This window comes from Myxine glutinosa, chromosome 7 (assembly GCF_964187855.1).
Source record: "Myxine glutinosa chromosome 7, kmMyxGlut1.1, whole genome shotgun sequence".
NCBI lineage: Eukaryota > Metazoa > Chordata > Myxini > Myxiniformes > Myxinidae > Myxine > Myxine glutinosa.
In genome coordinates, this window is record NC_136267.1 from 156,922,446 (window position 1) to 156,939,933 (window position 17,488).

Below are 17,488 nucleotides of genomic sequence, written 5' to 3' on the forward strand. Positions count from 1 at the left end.
AGGCTCCCGGGCGGTTGTAGGCATATCATCTTATGCCATAGCATAGAGGCGACAAGATTGTTAATGACGAGAGTTCTTCCGCGGTACGAAAGTTGAGAAAGAAATCCTTTCCAGCGGGCCAGTTTTGCCATTACCTTGTCCGGTAATCCCACCCAGTTCTGCTGCTCAAAGGTGTTGTCTCCTAGGAAAATACCGAGGTATTTAATGCCACTTTTCTGCCAGTTCACTCCTCCTGGTAGGACAATTGGCGGGCAATCTCCAGGTCCTATCCAAAGGGCTTCACTCTTCTTCCAGTTTACCAGGCCTGAACAAGCCTGACAATATGTCTTTAGTGCCTGAGCCACCGCAGTGACGTCAGCACTATTTTTAATATAAATACAGACATCATCTGCATAGGCAGATACTTTTAGCGGTGTGGTAAGAATTGGTCCAGTGAAGCCAGAAATGTGCGTACGTAATTGGAGCAGAAGAGGTTCGATGGCAAGAGAGTATAAAAGTCCAGATAGCGGGCAACCTTGCCGTACTCCCCGTTGTACAGCAATGGGGCTACACAATACTTGATTAATTTTAAGAACACTGGATATATTACAATACAAAAGTTTAACGTACGAGATAAAAATAGGTCCAAACCCAAAATTCTCTAAAACTCTAAAAAGGTACATGTGGTCAATACAGTCAAAGGCTTTTCCTTGGTCAATGAAAAACAGACCAACATTCATATTAAAATTGTTACAAAACCGAATGGTATCACGGATAAGAAAGATATTATTAAAAATAGTACGTCCAGGAATACAAAAGGATTGATGTTCTCCTATTAGTACATTCATAAAAGGTTTCATTCGATTAGACAAGGCTTTGGCTAAAATTTTATAATCCATACATAAAACAGAAATAGGACGCCAGTTCTCTATAAGTTGAGTGTCCGCTTTCTTAGGAATTAAGGTGGTGACTGCTCTCCGGCAACTCCACGGCAGTTGTCCATCCTCTCAACATGCATTCAATACCCGCAGTAGGTGAGGTCCAATGGCGTCCCAAAAAAACTGGAAAAATTCACGAGTCAGCCCATCCAGTCCAGGGGCTTTATCAGGTTCCAAGGCCTTCAAGGCAGCGGTGAGCTCAGATAATAATAATAATAATAATAATTCATTTATTTTGTATAGCGCTTTTCCAGAAGCCCAAAGGCGCTTTGACAGAGTGGAAAACATAATGCATAACAATACATGAAAACAACAATTGCAAAAAGACAAGAATCAAGAAAACAAACAGCAGCGATATACGGCATATATATAAGACAAGAATCAAAAAGACAAGACAAGAATCAATAGGGAAATATTTAAAGCAAAAGGAGGGAGAAGGAGAAGAGATAGTCAGGGGTTAAATGCTGTGGGTTGAATGTTGAATGCAGCGTTGAACAGGTGGGTCTTTAGTGATGTTTTGAATGTGGTGAGTGAGGAGGAGTCTCTGATGGTGTGAGGTAGTGAGTTCCAGAGGGTGGGAGCAGCGATGGAGAAGGCCCTGTCCCCCCAGGATCTGAATTTGGTCCGGATGGAGGGGGTCAGGAGGTTGGTACCAGCAGAGCGGAGGTTGCGGGTGGGAGTGTGTCTGGAGAGGAGGTCGGCCAGGTAGGATGGGGCCAGGTTATGGAGGGCTTTGTATGTCAGGAGGAGGATTTTGTACTGGATTCTCTGGGGGATGGGGAGCCAGTGAAGCTTGTAAAGGACGGGGGTGATGTGGTCACGGGTCCGGGAATGAGTGAGTAGACGGGCAGCGGAGTTCTGAATGTATTGGAGTTTATTGGTGATTTTTGAGGGTGAACCATAGAGGAGGCTATTGCAGTAGTCCAGACGGGAGGTGATGAAGGCGTGGATGAGGGTTTCTGCAGCCGTGGAGGAGAGGGATGAGCGGAGACGGGCAATGTTTTTCAGGTGAAAGAAGGCTGACTTTGTGATCTGTTTAGTGTATTTGTCGAAGGAAAGGGTTTGGTCAAAGATGACGCCAAGATTCTGGATGTGAGGGGAGGTGGATACTGGGATACCGTCGATGTTGAGGGCAAAGTTATGGGTGGATTTTGTGAGCGTTTTTGGGCCAATGATGATTATTTCAGATTTATCACAGTTAAGCTTGAGGAAGTTGATTTGAAGCCAGGATTTTATTTCAGTGATGCAGTTTGTCAGGATAGAGTGGGTGTCGGTGGAGACGGACTTGGTGGAGATGAAAAGCTGGATGTCATCGGCGAAGCAGTGGAATTGGAGACCATGACGGCGGATTAAGTGACCGAGCGGGGACAGGTAAAGGATGAAGAGGAGGGGGCCAAGAACTGAACCTTGGGGGACACCTTGGGGGAGGGGAGCAGTGGGGGATTTGCAGTTATTGATGGAGATGAATTGGCATCTGTCAGAGAGGTATGATTTAATCCAAGAGAGGGCAGTGCCGGTGACGTTAAAGGTGGATTCAAGTCGGGTGAGGAGGATAGTGTGATCGATGGTGTCAAAGGCAGCGCTGAGGTCGAGGAGGACGAGAATGTTGAGGTTGCCAGCGTCAGAGGAGAGGAGAAGGTCGTTGGTGATTTTGAGGAGAGCAGTTTCAGTACTGTGGTTGGAGCGGAATCCGGATTGGAATGTTTCATACAAGTTATTGGCAGAGAGATGATGTTTGAGTTGAGTGGCTACAGCGCGTTCCAAAACTTTTGACAGAAAGGGTAGGTTGGAGATGGGTCTGAAGTTGTTTAGGGTGTCAGGGTTTAGACCAGGTTTTTTTAGAATGGGGGTAACAGCAGCAATTTTGAGGGAAGGTGGGACGATGCCTGTAGACAGGGAGGAGTTTATTGTTGCAATGATAAGTGGAGAGAGAGCAGGGAGGGAGGCTTTGACAAAGCTGGAGGGGATGGGGTCAAGAGTGCAGGTGGCAGTTTTCATTCCTATGAGGAGTTCAGAGAGGTCAGTAGGAGAGATTGGGGAGAACCGAGACAGGGGATGGCAGGACAAGGGGGGGCAGGTGGTTGGAGGGGGAGCGGGTGCGGCGGTGGTCAAGCTGTTGTAGATGTTGTCAATTTTGCGTTGGAAGAAAGAGAGGAAGGAGATGCAGTTGTCTACTGTGAATGACTGGGTGGTGGTGTTCAGGGGGCGGAGGAGTTTGTTTATTGTCGAGAAGAGTGCTTTTGGGTTTCCGGAGCCAGAGTGGATAATTTGAGAGTAGTAGGCAGAGCGGGCGCGGGAGAGGGCATCTTTGTAGTGTTGTATGTGGTCCTTGTAGGCTTGGGAGTGAACTGTGAGACCCGTTTTATTGCGGAGTCTTTCAAGTTGGCGAGCACGAGTTTTCATCAGGTGGAGTTCAGGGGTAAACCAGGGAGCAGAATGGGTGAAAGAAACTGTTTTGGTTTTTACAGGCGCAAGCTGGTCAAGGCAGGAGGAGAGAGTGTGGTTGTAGTAGTCAGTGAGGTCGGAAGGGGTGTGGAGGTCAATGAAGGGAGAAGTGGACATTTTTTCAGAGAGGGTGGATGAGAATGAGGTAGGTGAAAGAGCGTTTAGCTTACGGAAGTTGATTGTGCGATAATGCCTTGGTGTTGGGGCGGGGATGTTGATGGTCAGAGTGATGGCTAAGTGGTCAGAGAGGGTGAGGTCGGAGCCATAGAGATGGTGCAAATTTAATCCAGTGGAGCAGACAAGGTCCAAAATGTGACCACGGATATGGGTAGGAAAGTCGACATGTTGAGTGAGGTTAAAGCAGGTGAGTAAATCAGTGAAGTCAGTGGTTATTGTGGAGTCAGTGGAGTCCATGTGGATATTGAAATCACCAAGGAGGAGGATTGAGGGGGAGAGGGAACATAGCTGGGTCAGAAAGTAGGAGAAGTCAGACAGGAATGATGGGTGTGGTTTGGGAGGGCGGTAGACGACAGCCATGACTGACTGCGTGTGACCAGAGAGTTTTAAAGCCAGGTGTTCAAATGATGGAGCAGATGAGATGGAGATGAGGTTGGTCTTGATGTCTTGACGGTGGATAACGGCAATTCCACCACCTCGGCCCTCCGAGCGTGGTTTATTGACGTAGGAATATCCATTGGGTGTGGTGAGGTTGAGTGTGTAGTAGTCCAGAGGTTGTTGCCAGGTTTCGGTGAGACAGAGAAAGTCCAGTTTGTTATCCAGGATGTATTCGTTCAGGATGAGGCATTTATTGTTGAGGGACCGGGTGTTGAACAGGGTGAGCTTGATGTTGTTTTGAACAGCAGGGATGAATTCAGGTGATTTAGCCAGGGTTCGTAGGCAAGAGGTGCGATCGTGTGGGTTGCTGTGACCAGGTGCGCTGGGACGAAGAGTGAGAGTGCGCTGAGCCGACCAGAGGACGGGGATGGAGTGACCTGATTGCAAATAAACAAACTTGCGACCGGAGCCACGGTGAATGTACCTGGGTCGTCGGAGGAGTCCATTTGATTTGATGGCAGAGATGCATGATGGGGTGGAGCGGGTATTGAGCAGAAGAAGCCTTGCGGCGGAGTACTTCAGAGCCATGCCAGGCAGGAGCGAAGGGACGAGTACGAGGCCAAGGTCGAGGAGGCAAAGCGGCAAACGCAGCGGCAAACGCAGCGGCAAACGACTGCAGCCGCTAATCAAGACCACAGCGGCAAACAAGGCCACAAGGCCACCAAGACCACAAGGCCACCGGCAAACAAGGCCACGGCCACAAACAACGGGAGGGAGCGGGCCTTTCGATTCCGTATTCCGTACCATCAAAAGCAGATTCCGTTATCCAGCCGGAGAACACGCGGCACGTGCGGGTGTGAAAAGGCAGGACAGGTGTGAGATGTCAGGTCAGAAAAGTAGAAGCAGACCCTGTACATCCATCCAGTCAGAGAAGCGGCGAATATGCAACGCCAGCGTCCTCTCGCAACCGAACCCGGAAGTGGTGTCGCAATAACCTAAGAATAACCTAAGAGGATCCTCCAACTGCTGCTTCTGATCCTCCGCCAATGTTGGAAGGTTAGAAACAAGTTCCGATATTGCATCCTGGTTAATGTCATGCCGCATAAACCGTTGTTTAAAATGTTTCCGGGCACATTTCCCGATTCTGCCATCTTCATAAAGGAGTTCCCCATCATGGAGCAAGCGTGTAATCATTGACGAAGAGGCCCCCCTTTTAAGGCTGAAGAAGAATTTGGTTGGAGCATCAAGGTCGTGTATGTACCTCATCTTCAGGCGCAATAAAGCATTTTGTGCTCGCCTTTCGGATATGGAATTCAGTAAGGCCGTTTTTCCATGAATTTGTTGCCTCATTCCCTGGTAGCTCACACTTGCAGTTCCCTGAAGCTGTTCCTGTAATTCCAGGATTTCATCTTCAAGTAAGGTTGTGGTTTTTCTTTCCTCTTGAACACCATACCCACGATATTGTTGGCAGAACAGTCTGATGTGCGTTTTGGCATTATCCCACCATTGTCTGAGGTTTGAGAAATTCCCTTGGGAGGCAACTAGAATATTCCAAATTTCCGGAAAAATGTCCTTAAAGGTACTATCATCAAGTAAGTTGTTATTAAATTTCCAGAAAGCACTCTTGTGTTTTGGGCAGGGGGCAGAAATTTTGAGAAATGTTGCGCTGTGGTCCGAGAATCCTGATGGGCAAATTTTGGATGACAGAACGAGGCGTTCAAGTGGAGGATTAATATAAAACTTGTCCAAGCGAGCAAGTACAATATTACCCTGAATGCATCGACACCATGTGTATTGCCTGATTGATGGGTGCTGTACCCGCCATATATCTGTCAAATTCATTTGTTTTAAAAATTTGGTGAGAGGGATTGTGGAGGCTGGATGGGGCTCTGCACTGTTCCTGTCTAGTTGGGGTTGGAGGGTGCAGTTAAAATCTCCACCAATACAAACATGATTGTCTTGGTTTTTTAGGGCGTTTTGGCTGTCGAGGGACGTTAGGTGTGTCCCAAGGGCATTAAAAAAAACTCGCCGAGCTACAGGCGTACTTGGGGAATAGATATTAAAAATAGTATAGAATTTTCCACAGTAGTGGAATTCTAGGGATGCTAGGGATCCCTTGTGTATTTCGTCGAATTTAAGCGATGAAGGCAAAAAGGAGGGGCTAATAATTATTGCGACACCGCCTTTGCGGGAGTCACCGTTACTAAAAAAGGACAGGCCGGGGAAGAGCCTACACCACTCTGCGACACAGCAGTCGTTGGCATGGGTCTCTTGTAAGAGGGCAATGTCAACTTTCTTCTGTAATAAAAAATCCCTTACTTGAACTTTACGGACAGAGCTACATCCTCAGTTAATATTCAGGCTACAAATGGAAAAACTCATTACAGCTACAAGGAGGAGTGACCACCACTCAATTTTTTGATAGCAGTTCATTCTTAGCTTTTTGCAACCACTTCTTTAAACGGTGACGTTGGGAGGAATTGAAATTAAAAACGTGGGGCCGTTTTACCATCAATCTAGCGGAATGTATAAAATCAGGTAGCTCCGGAAAAAAGGTTTCTATAACAACATTCCTTTTTCGGAATGTGCCCTTAAGAAACCTTTTTATCTCGGAGGGAGGGATTGGAGGGGTTTCTTCTTCCTTAAGGCTACCACATTCACTAACAGAGTCATCTATATCAGATGGCTCAGATGGTGTGTCACACTGGTTTTCATCATTTATCTCCTCACCGTCATCACATCCCTCCACGTTATCGGATGGGGCATAGTCCATAGAGGGAGGGGACGGGGAGGGAGAGAAATGAGCCATCTTCAGGGGAGGGGGGGGGGAGGGGGGGGGGTACTAATTTTTGCGGTTCAACCATATCAGTTTCTCGGTCAGTAGACAAGGGCGAGGATTCATCCACATCTATGTCCTCCAATACCGAGAAACGATTTTCTGTGACGAGGGACAAATCTAGGGCAGAGAGGAGGGGCTGTCGGTTTTCAGTTGTAGGTTTTTTAAAGAGATGACCGTTTTCATCTGTTGTTTGCAGATGTCTTTTTCCTTTTGGGCAGACTAATTGAAACTCGTCCTGGTTAGTGGGAAGAGATTGCAAGGGTTTGGGGGGAGGGGGAGGGGGAGGGGGGGGGAGAACGTGATCATCGGGAGGGGATTCCCATCGGCTACCACGGCGAGAGAGGTAGGATCAGTTATAGCAGGCAACAAGCTGTGATTGGACGATGTCACCTGGGGGGGAGGTCTATCGTTAACAGGAGATGGCTGCAATTAGATCCTTCAGTAGAGAGAGGGGCCCCTGTTTCAAGGGGAGGGGAAGGGGGTACGGCAGGGGGGTTTGGGTCGGTGGTATGAGGGCTTGGGTCGGTGGTAGACAGATTGGGATCAGTGGTGGTAAGGTTTGGCTCGATGGTGGGAAGGTTCGGGTCGGTGGTGGGAGGGCTTGGGTCGGTGGTGGGAGGGCTTGGGTCGGCGGCGGGAAGGCTTGGTTCGGTGGTGGGAGGGTTTGGTTCGGTGGTGGGAAGGCTTGGGTCGGTGGTGGAAGGGATTGGATCGGTGGTGGGAAGGTGGGGGGGTTGCTTATTCCCGGTTCGGAGGGGAGGTTGTACTTGTGGAGAATTCTCTTTTCGGGGGCAGTCATGCTTAACATGCCCAAATTGTCCGCAGCCAAAACATTTTAGAACGTTGGTGGACACGTACACTGTATATTCGTTCTGTTGATGTTTTAATTTTATTATAAGGTTTAAATCCTTCTGGGAATTTTTTTAAATCATAAACACTTGCCGCCGGAATGAAACCACGTGCCTTAAATCGTTGTTTCGTGACCCGAAGGGAATCATGGAGATACGAGACACGATGGTACCGTATCGGGACAATTCTTTAATTAGTACATCGTCGGATACAAATGGGGGGCAATTGGATATCACGACTTTTATCGCTGGGCTATCTAGTGGGGAAATCATAACAAATAAATCTGGATCGATTGTCAAACCCTGTTCGACAATTTGTGGGACACAATCCACGTCGGACAAAAAAATAACGATCTGCTTGTTCATCCGCGAAGCGGCAACAACCTTGTCGATCCCGACAACACGACCGGTTGCGAGGACAACGTCCTCGACACTAACCTCACGTTCCGGAGGTACACAAAAGAACCCGTGCTTACGGGTCAGGCTCTGAAAGGCTGTAAATCGAGATAGTGCAGCTGCCATGCTGGAACAGCTGCACTTACAACCCCTCCAGAACTCCGGGAATGGGAAGTAATCAGACCTCTCCGAATCCCCTAACTTCGGAAAAGGGAGGCAACAAAACAAACTGAAGGAAAGATAAACGAAAGGAAAAAAAAGAAAATAGAGGTTTAAGATGAAGGAGCAAACACCGATCGGGCGACGCCCAAAAACGGCGAACCCTTACCAGCGATCACCCTGTGCTCTCCGGCTCTCTCTCCCGTCTCAACGTATATGGGAATCACCAGGAAGACCACGAACAGGCACAAGGACACGGAGGGGGGAAAACGGGGGGGGGGGGAGGGGGTAAAACGGGGGGGGGGGGGGGAATGGAGCAACAACACAGAGAACTCACAGGCCTCCACAAGCAGACGCCATGACAGTACAACCAGCATACAAATGGCCAGCAGGTGGCGACAGAGAGAGAGAGAGACTTTTGAAGCTCTTTTATTATAAAGGTAAGAAAACCATACAAGTCATGCAAATAATAAAGTCACCACAATTCAAAACATGTGCAGCCAAACAACAACAATAAAAACACCAAGCACTAAAATAAAAAACTTAACAAACCATGATCAAGTTTACAAAACCCACCCTTTGCACACCATTTTTCCACAAAGGTTTGTAAATCATCTTTCATTTGGCAAAAAGAAAATTCCAAGCGTAACCTTGCCATGACTAGAGCCTTAAACACAATTACCACATCACATAAAATATCAGCATTTGCCAGGAGCTTTGCTTTTCTTGTTTTGTAGATTGCTAATTTTCCAATAGAAATTAAGAAATTAGCAAGAGCAGTCTCAGAGCGTTTTTTATAACTAAGTGGTGTTCCAAAGATAAAAACACGTGTAGAAAAAGAAAAGTTCATACGATTAAAAAAAGTTGATAAAAAACCAAAGAAGGGAAAGAGTCTTGCACAATCTACGTAAGTATGGAAAAGGTCTTCAGAAATCATACAAAAGGGGCATTCCACTGAATTATCCTCATTAAAACGATGTAATAAAACATTGGAGGGAAACACCATATGGGCGAGTCTCCAAGCAATATCACCAGTCCTTTTAACAATCGGTGAAACATACATTGCAGACCATTGCGGATGGGAGGGAGACCCAGAAGGCAGTTTCTCTTTCCATCGAGCCCCAAAAGAAAGAGGCTGTAACGAGGGAAACCGAACTGAGATACACAAACGATACAGTTTCTTTTTATCCTTGCTGGAAAGTGGCGATGAGGATAGCAAGATAGATGTTGTGGCGCTATCAGCTGGCAGGCTAGAGCGAGCACAGATCTGTGGTGGTGTATGGTGGTCACCAATGTTGGCGGTTGAGCTCAAGCCCAGGTGCCTAAAAACACACAGGATTTCCTGTAGGACCTTGGCTACGCTCCTCAAAGATCTGATGCCAGTTCTTACTTGAAGATGTCCTGCGGAGAACCAACTATTCCTGTTACAGTCACGAAGGTCCCGAGTCGTTTTCACGCCAGCACTCACAAAACGTTGCACAAAGGCACGTGAGCGAGGAATAGCAGGAAAGAGGGCATTGTAGAAAAGGGGTTCCCGGAGGAACCTATCACTGTTGTATGTCTCCATTTGGCGAGTTATTGAAATGGACCGCGAGACGTTCAAGACATCTTGGTAAAAGTCAGGGAGCAGCGAAGCATCGACATGTTGCAGCTCCATGAAGAAGAGTTCACAATTGTACCCAAGCATGCCGGCTTGTTTTAGTATACAGTTTGCAGTCGATTTCCAGGGCAAGGCCTCCAGAAATATAAAACGACAAGCTGTGGAGACTCGGAAGGCCATCACCCGACAAAGAATGTCCACAAGCCCATGACCTCCTTCTGCCAGTGGGAGGCAAATAGTCTCTGGCTTTAGCCAGTGTTTGCCATCCCAAAAGAAGTCAAGTAAACATTTTTGGATTGACGACACCAACGTTGCAGGTGGCTGCAAGGCAATCATTTTATGCCATAAGAGAGGGGCCACCAGGTTGTTAATGACCAGGGCACGACCTCGGAAAGACAAGGTCGACAAAATTCCTCTCCATCTGTTTAATTTGTTGCTGATTTTGTGGAGCAAACCATCCCAATTCCTTTTGACAAAGCCTGGGGTTCCAAGGTAAACACCGAGGTATTTCACACCTTCTTTTTCCCATGTCAAATTCATAGGGAGAATTGGAAGGGCAGAAGGTGGCGTACCGCCGACCCAAACTGCTTTGCATTTCGACCAATTAATTTGCGTTGTACATGCTTGAGAGTAAACCCGTAGGCACTCAAATAGCAGAGCAATGTCATTACTGCTGCGAACAGCAACACATACATCATCAGCATAGGCCGAAATGATAACGGGATTTTCTGAGGGAGTCACTGAAAATCCCATAAGAGAAGATCGTAAACGAATCAAAAGGGGCTCAATGCAAAGAGAGTACAATATTCCAGATAAGGGACAGCCTTGCTGAATTCCCCTACCAATCCGCAAAGGTGAACAGAGACCATCATTGATTTTGATCAAGCTAAAAATGTGATTATACAATAAGGATACATATGAAATAAAGGATGCCCCAAAACCAAATTGCTTTAAAATGTGAAACAAATACTCATGATTAACAGAGTCAAAAGCCTTTTCTTGGTCAATAAAAAAGAGACCGGTATGTTGTTGTTGAAATGCACACACATCCCACAGGTCTCGTACCAAAAAAATGTTATCGTGCATAGATCTGTGCATAACACAGTACGATTGATCCTGATGTATAACTGTGCTTAGAACAGTCTTTACACGGTTAGCTAGCGTTTTGGCAAAAATCTTGTAATCTGTGCAGAGAAGAGAGATTGGACGCCAGTTCTGTATCAATTGCAGGTCGTTTTTCTTAGGGATAAGGCAAACAACTGCACGCCGACAACTAAGGGGTAACAATCCCTCACGCAGACTGTATAAAAACACTGAGTGCAAAGCAGGACCAAGCATGTCCCAAAAGGTTTTATAAAATTCAGCTGGTAGCCCATCAAAACCAGGAGCCTTATGATCAGCAAGGCCATCGAGCGCAGTTTTAAGTTCACCGAGAGTAATGTTCTCATCCAAGACATGCCGTTGATGCTCATCTATCTGCGGTAAATTGGTCGTAATATTCTGCATTGCAGGCACATCATTGGGCTTAAAGGAAAAAACATTCTCAAAATAAGACCGAACAAAATGAACAATCGCCGTATTATCACTAAGAATATGCCCATCACTAGCCCGAAGACTAAGCATTTGCTGGCTCGCCTTCATCGTCTTCTCAAACTTAAAGAAATCTTTACAACATGTGTCTGACGACAGTAAACCATTCACTCTCAGCCTGACTAAGGCACCAATACCATTTTCTTGAATTAATTCCTTAAGCAGAGTTTGTTTTTCAAAGAGGAGTTGACACCGTCTTTCATCACTGAGGACCTCAGCACCTTCCTGCAATCGTAGAATTTCTTGTTTCAAGGCATCAATACATAATTGTTTACTTTGAGAGCAATTGGTTTTGTATTGCTGACAGAAAACACGGATCTGCGCTTTAGCATAGTCCCACCACTGACAGAGATTTAGGAAACGATGTTGGAAATCCACAACCTTGTCCCAAAAAACCACAAAGGATGATTTAAAGAAAGGATCGCTCAGAAGTGAAGTGTTAAAAGACCAATACAACGTGCGGCATTTGAAACGAGGAAAAGAAAAACACAGTTTTACCAGAGAATGATCAGAGAAACCACAAGGGACAATGGCCGTATATGTCACAAGGTTGATAGCAGAGTTAGGAATATAAAATTTATCAAGACGAGCAAGTGAAAGATGATTTAGTAAAACCCGACACCAGCTAAATTGCTGCAGGTTTGGGTGTTGTTGCCGCCATACATCGTTGAGGTCATGCCGCGAAATTATACTGGAAAGAGGCCTACTTGAAGCTGGATGTGGCTCTGCACTGTTCCTATCTAAAGTTGGGTTTAAAGTACAGTTAAAGTCACCCCCTAAGCACAACAACGTATCAGAAGAGAGGTGTCTCAGGAAATTAAAGGACTGATTAAAAAAAGTTCCTCTATCTGTGCTATCGCTTGGAGCATAGACGTTAACAAACATAAATCGTTGCTGATTGTATGCAAGCTCTACAGAGGCTAGATAGCCTGGTACGATTTCCTTAAAGATGGGGGGGGGAGACAGACAAACGTGAACTGACAAAAAAAGCAATACCCGCACTCACAGAATCTGTATTACTAAAAAACCAAGTGCCAATCAGCTGTTGCTGCCAATCAGCCATGCAGTCTGCAGTGGCACGAGTTTCTTGCAATAAAAGTACATCAATCTTTTCCCTCCTGGCTAATTGCACAGTTTGGGACCGACGCAGCTGACTGTGCCCACCATTAATGTTCAAGCTTGCTATGTTCATAGAAACATAGGCAGCAACACAGCCATTACAGGTTTAATTCTTTCCTTGCTGTGACAAGGTACCTCTTCAGTCTTTTCAGTGATTGATCAGAAATATGAAGGGCCGCAGATTGTTGTTGAACTTCCTGAGCCCCACTAATGAAGGCGTGAGTATCAACGAAGAAATCGCAGATTTTCACGCGCTTTTTATGGTAAGTTTTTTGAAGGAAATCCACGATTTCAGCAGGAGGGACAGAGCCTCCAGAGACATGCTCCGATGAGAAGTCGGCCTCACCATCACTCAGTGAGGCAATGGAAGAACCCCCATCAGAGTCACAATCATTGCATTGAGAGTCCATTGCCGAGGCAACGGGCTCATCGACACGAAAATCTGAGACTTCAGCACTATCACCCTGCTGACCATGAGCTTGACAAGGCTCAGCTGCCTCAATGGAGGATTCCACAGACAGATCACTAGTTCCAACACACTCACCACTCCCCACAGAGGGAGGGGGGGGGGGGCACAAGCAACACAAGCTTCAGCAGGGGACACACATGGAGGCTCAACCTCACATGGAGGTTTACCCTCAGAACACTGGAGACTCTCAGGTGCTGTCTGGCCAACACATACATTTTCAGCATTTATCACATTACCCTCAGAGTATTCTGAAGGCGGGGGAGGTTGAGGAATTTCCTCAACTGGAGGAAACTGCTGAGGAGGAGGTCGCGCTCCACCATAACCTTCACTAACCACTTGAGCGAAAGTTGGAGGACCGGCCAAGACCTTATTATCAGGCTCGTTGAGGTCGCTAGAAGGTGGGAGGGTTCTTTTCCTGGTTCTCTGTTTGTCTACAATGGGGTCTGCATCAGCACCACCCATATTGTTTACATCATCGACAACGATCTCAGTATAGCCCTGCTGTTCATCACCATTCAGGCTAGTGACTCTATCTGTGGACTTTTTCGGGCACGAGTCCTTTAAATGACCATATTGACCACACTCAAAACAAACTAGAGACTCTGTGGAGACAAAGACCCGATAAGTGTGACCTTCGACCTTGAAAGGCAATACCGCATTTAAAGAGGTTACACCACGCGGTAAGATCATATAAACAAAACGACGAAAGGACATGACGTGTTTTAAACGGTTATTTTTTCCTCGTACAGGAACCATTGTAACTGAAGAGACGACAGAACCAAGTTTGTTTAGTTCAGTAACCAGGTCTTTGTTCTTAAGGAACGGAGGAGCGTTGGAGAGAGAAACCCGAACTGCCGGCGTGTCGAATGGACAAACCTGAACAAACACGTCGGGAGCAAAGAAGAGCCCGTGCTCGACTATTTGAGCAACCATGGGCACTGTGGAAACAAAGATTACAACGCGTTTATTCATGCGAGAAGCCGCTTTTACATTATCCAAACCGATTAACTCTCCGACCGCAAGGATAATGGCCTCCACATCGATTCCCGACGGAGGTGAGCAAACTAACCCATGCTTCCGGGTTAGCGCTTCAAGAGACGTGTAACGAGAGCTATCCGCCATCGTTTACACGTTTAAACAAAGGATAAATGTATAAAGGGTTAATGAAGCCAAAAAGCTCCAGTAAACAAACGAAAAATAAAAATATTTTCGAAAAAAGAAACGGAAAAAGTATTATGATTTGTAACACGAGGCGAAAAAAAACCCGAAGAGGGAACCGCCCTCAGGGGGAACCTTTACCGGTCTCACCACGTGTGCTCTCTCACTTTCTCACTCTCAAGAGGGGGGGAGGGATGATAACGTGGAAGGGTGACACACAAAAGACGGAACAAAGGTGAGAAAAGGTAAGGGGAGGGTAAAGATACAAACCACGAGCACGGAGCTACAATGCCAAGACACGAACAGACGCCATGACACCACACCCAGCGCACCGACAGCCGATAGGTGGCGACAGAGAGAGGAGAGAGAGAGAGAGTTCCATTGAAGGCAACACATTGACTGCATTCGTGCATTCGTTTGTGCATTGTGTTATGGTGTCCTTGTGTTTTAGGTTATCAATGTAAGAGCATTGTAGTCAGGGCCCTTAGGGATATTTTGGGGCCGTTTGGTTCAAATTCTTCCAAAAGCACCAAATTTGGCCCAGATGTTGCCCATGCCATACTCTTTCGTTTTTTGACGGGCGCCAAGACGGGCGCCCCCCCCCCCCCGCCGGGCCCCATATTGGCGAAATACGAAATGGCCGCCACCCGGATTAGAGGAAAATCAGTTAAATAACCAAAAGGGTTGGAATCATGTATGATACCACTTTTCAGGGGTTTTCGAGGTCGAGGAATCCAATTATGATGTTATTTTGATGATTCGAGGTCAAGGTCAACCCTCAAGGTCATCTTAAAGGTCATTTTTGAGTCAAACATGTCGGTTTTTGAGTTTTTTGCCAAGATTTACGCGAGGTTCACCATTTTATGTTTCTGGGTTGGGTAATCGAACTCTGACCTTATTTTTGACAATTAGAGGAAATATTTACATGTCTATTTCCTAATTTTCAGGCATATGCAGTTGATCAGTCTAATTACAAAGGTATGGATTTTGATGTTTTATGAACTGTATGCCATATCCTTATGTTAAATTTTTGTGCGATCATGATCCGGGTTCATATATACATGATTGTATACATGTCATAAATATGACGTCATAGGTCATGTGACCTGGCGGCCATATTGGATTTTATGAAAACCTTAAAAATGGATCCCTGCCTTCATTTTTCGATCGATTCATTTTGAACTTTGACCACTTATAGTACGCCATGTGATTGGATGCATATCCTAATTATGACATCATAGGTCAGGTGACGTGGCGGGATGGACCGGTATGGTCCCCGGATCATACCGCCCTTGGCGCCCGTCAAAAATCGAAAGAGTATGGCATGGGCAACATCTGCGCCAAATTTGATGCTTTTGGAAGAATTTGAACCAAAATATCCCTTAGGGCCCTGACTATTGGGCAGGATAGCTTAAAGTTATCCACACTCGCCTTGGAGCTCTATAACCTGGGTGTAAATCTCAATCGAGCTATAAACTGTCGCCATGGTGTTTCACAAGCAGATCTATGTATCAATGAGTGCACCATCCACCAGAAGAACGTTAAGATGAAAGACCCGTCTGCCAGCACTGGTTGCTGTTTAATGTTAATGATTGCTCAGTCTTTTTGCCAGAGTAGGCAAGTTATCAATGACACCGTGAACAAATTCAAAATTTCTGCCCTGGTAACTGCTGGGAATGCAGTACAACAACAAATCACCGAGCATAAACCTTGCCTACAAACTTCTTTAGTTGCACCAACACTCTGTAAAGAGTAAATGTACATTGACGATGATGATGAAGCAATGTAAACCTTCTCAAAGAGACCTTTTTGAAAAGTACATTTGTAATCTTAAATAGCAAAGTAGCTTTCCCATTAATATAACATTTAGTACTTAAGAAATAACAATCTATTTATAATGAAGTAAGTGTTTCTATGTCCACTTTATACCCATTGGTCGGACAACTGGCCTGACACCACCCACAATTGTAACCTGAAACAAAATCATACATCCACCATTTTCGTACTATGGTCAGCCGAACACATCTTCAGAAGTGTCATATTCAGAATCGCCATGGCTTCCCTATAAGTTTTACGGTCAGTGTAATACAATCTTTGAAGCGACTGTTAAAAGGATCATCAAATATCGAAAGGTTGCAGCCGATAGTAGTCATGGGCCTCGTGAAGGCGACAGTAGGCTATATATGGGCCTCAGGCTTCAGACCTCTGATGTCTGCCTATGGTCCAGTGCAATTGGAATTATCTGAGCTATATAAGAACGATGTATTATATATACACAAACTCAATAGGCATGTTTTTGATTCATGTACGTAACCCGGGTTATTTTTTTTTTCAAGAGTGAATGACGTGGCGGTCTGTTGCCTATACACCGCCCAAATATAGGGATGCGTGAGCAGAACGTGTTGCACGCTCGGAACAAGTTCACCAGTAAGGCGGGTACTTCATGATTCAGTTCTTACATATTATGCTACTTTTCGTTAAAGGCAGATTTTTTATTTTTTTTTATACAAGATCGAGGCTCGTGTAAGAGCTAACATCAATCACAAAAAAAAACCAAAAAACGATCACACACAAAACATACAATAAAGGGAGCGGGAGACAAGATGGGGAGAGAGAGGGAAGCACGGAAGTACAACAGCAGAGAACGGGGACATCGGAAGATCTGTGGGAAGGAGAGGGCTTGTGGGGAGGAGACATGGGAACATGTGGGGGGGGGGGGGCGGGGGCGGTGCGAGAGGCATGAAACACATGGACACTGCTAGAACTTCCAGGAAAGAAGTTTAACGGGGTAGAAGAGATCAAGGTTTTGGATGTGGGAAGATAAGAGATGGTGGTGAACAGCTCTCCCCATAGAGGGTATTAGTTTCCTATTGGGAAATGATTTGGCTGGGGATAGGGCAGAGAGTCTTGATTTTGGCAATTTCACCAGAAAGTACACTACTCACAATAAGTTAGGGATATTGTGGGAGTGAGTTTATTTTTTTTATAGGGGTTAGGGTTAGGGTATTGAAATCAAGAATGCTGTGTTTTTTCACACTCATTATTAACTATAGAATTAGGACCAACAACTTTTTTCAACATAATTAATACACAAAATCAACCACACCGAAGAACCTGCCAATATCCCTAACTTATTGTGAGTAGTGTAGATGGGAGGGTTGTCCAGTCGGTCTTTTCTGAAAGACATAGTGAGAGTGTGAGATTTGTCAGGATTGAAAGACATGTTTTTTTTTTTTGTTTTTTTTTTTGTTTTTTGTCCACTTGTTTGACAAGTCTGTGAGATTGTTCAAGTCTACAGAGAGTGAGGACGCTGCAGACTGCAGATCTGAGGGATGAGGAATGGAGCGGCAGAGAGTGGAGTCATCAGCAAAGAGATAGAGAGGATTTTCAAGA

At 45.8% G+C, this 17,488-nt stretch overlaps 1 protein-coding gene across 2 annotated transcripts in view; it reads right to left on the reverse strand.

Moving 5' to 3' along the window:
* The window catches only part of LOC137431766 (inactive dipeptidyl peptidase 10), a 707,001-nt gene that overhangs the window by 662,512 nt on the left and 27,001 nt on the right, over positions 1-17,488 (reverse strand). The window lies entirely within an intron of this gene.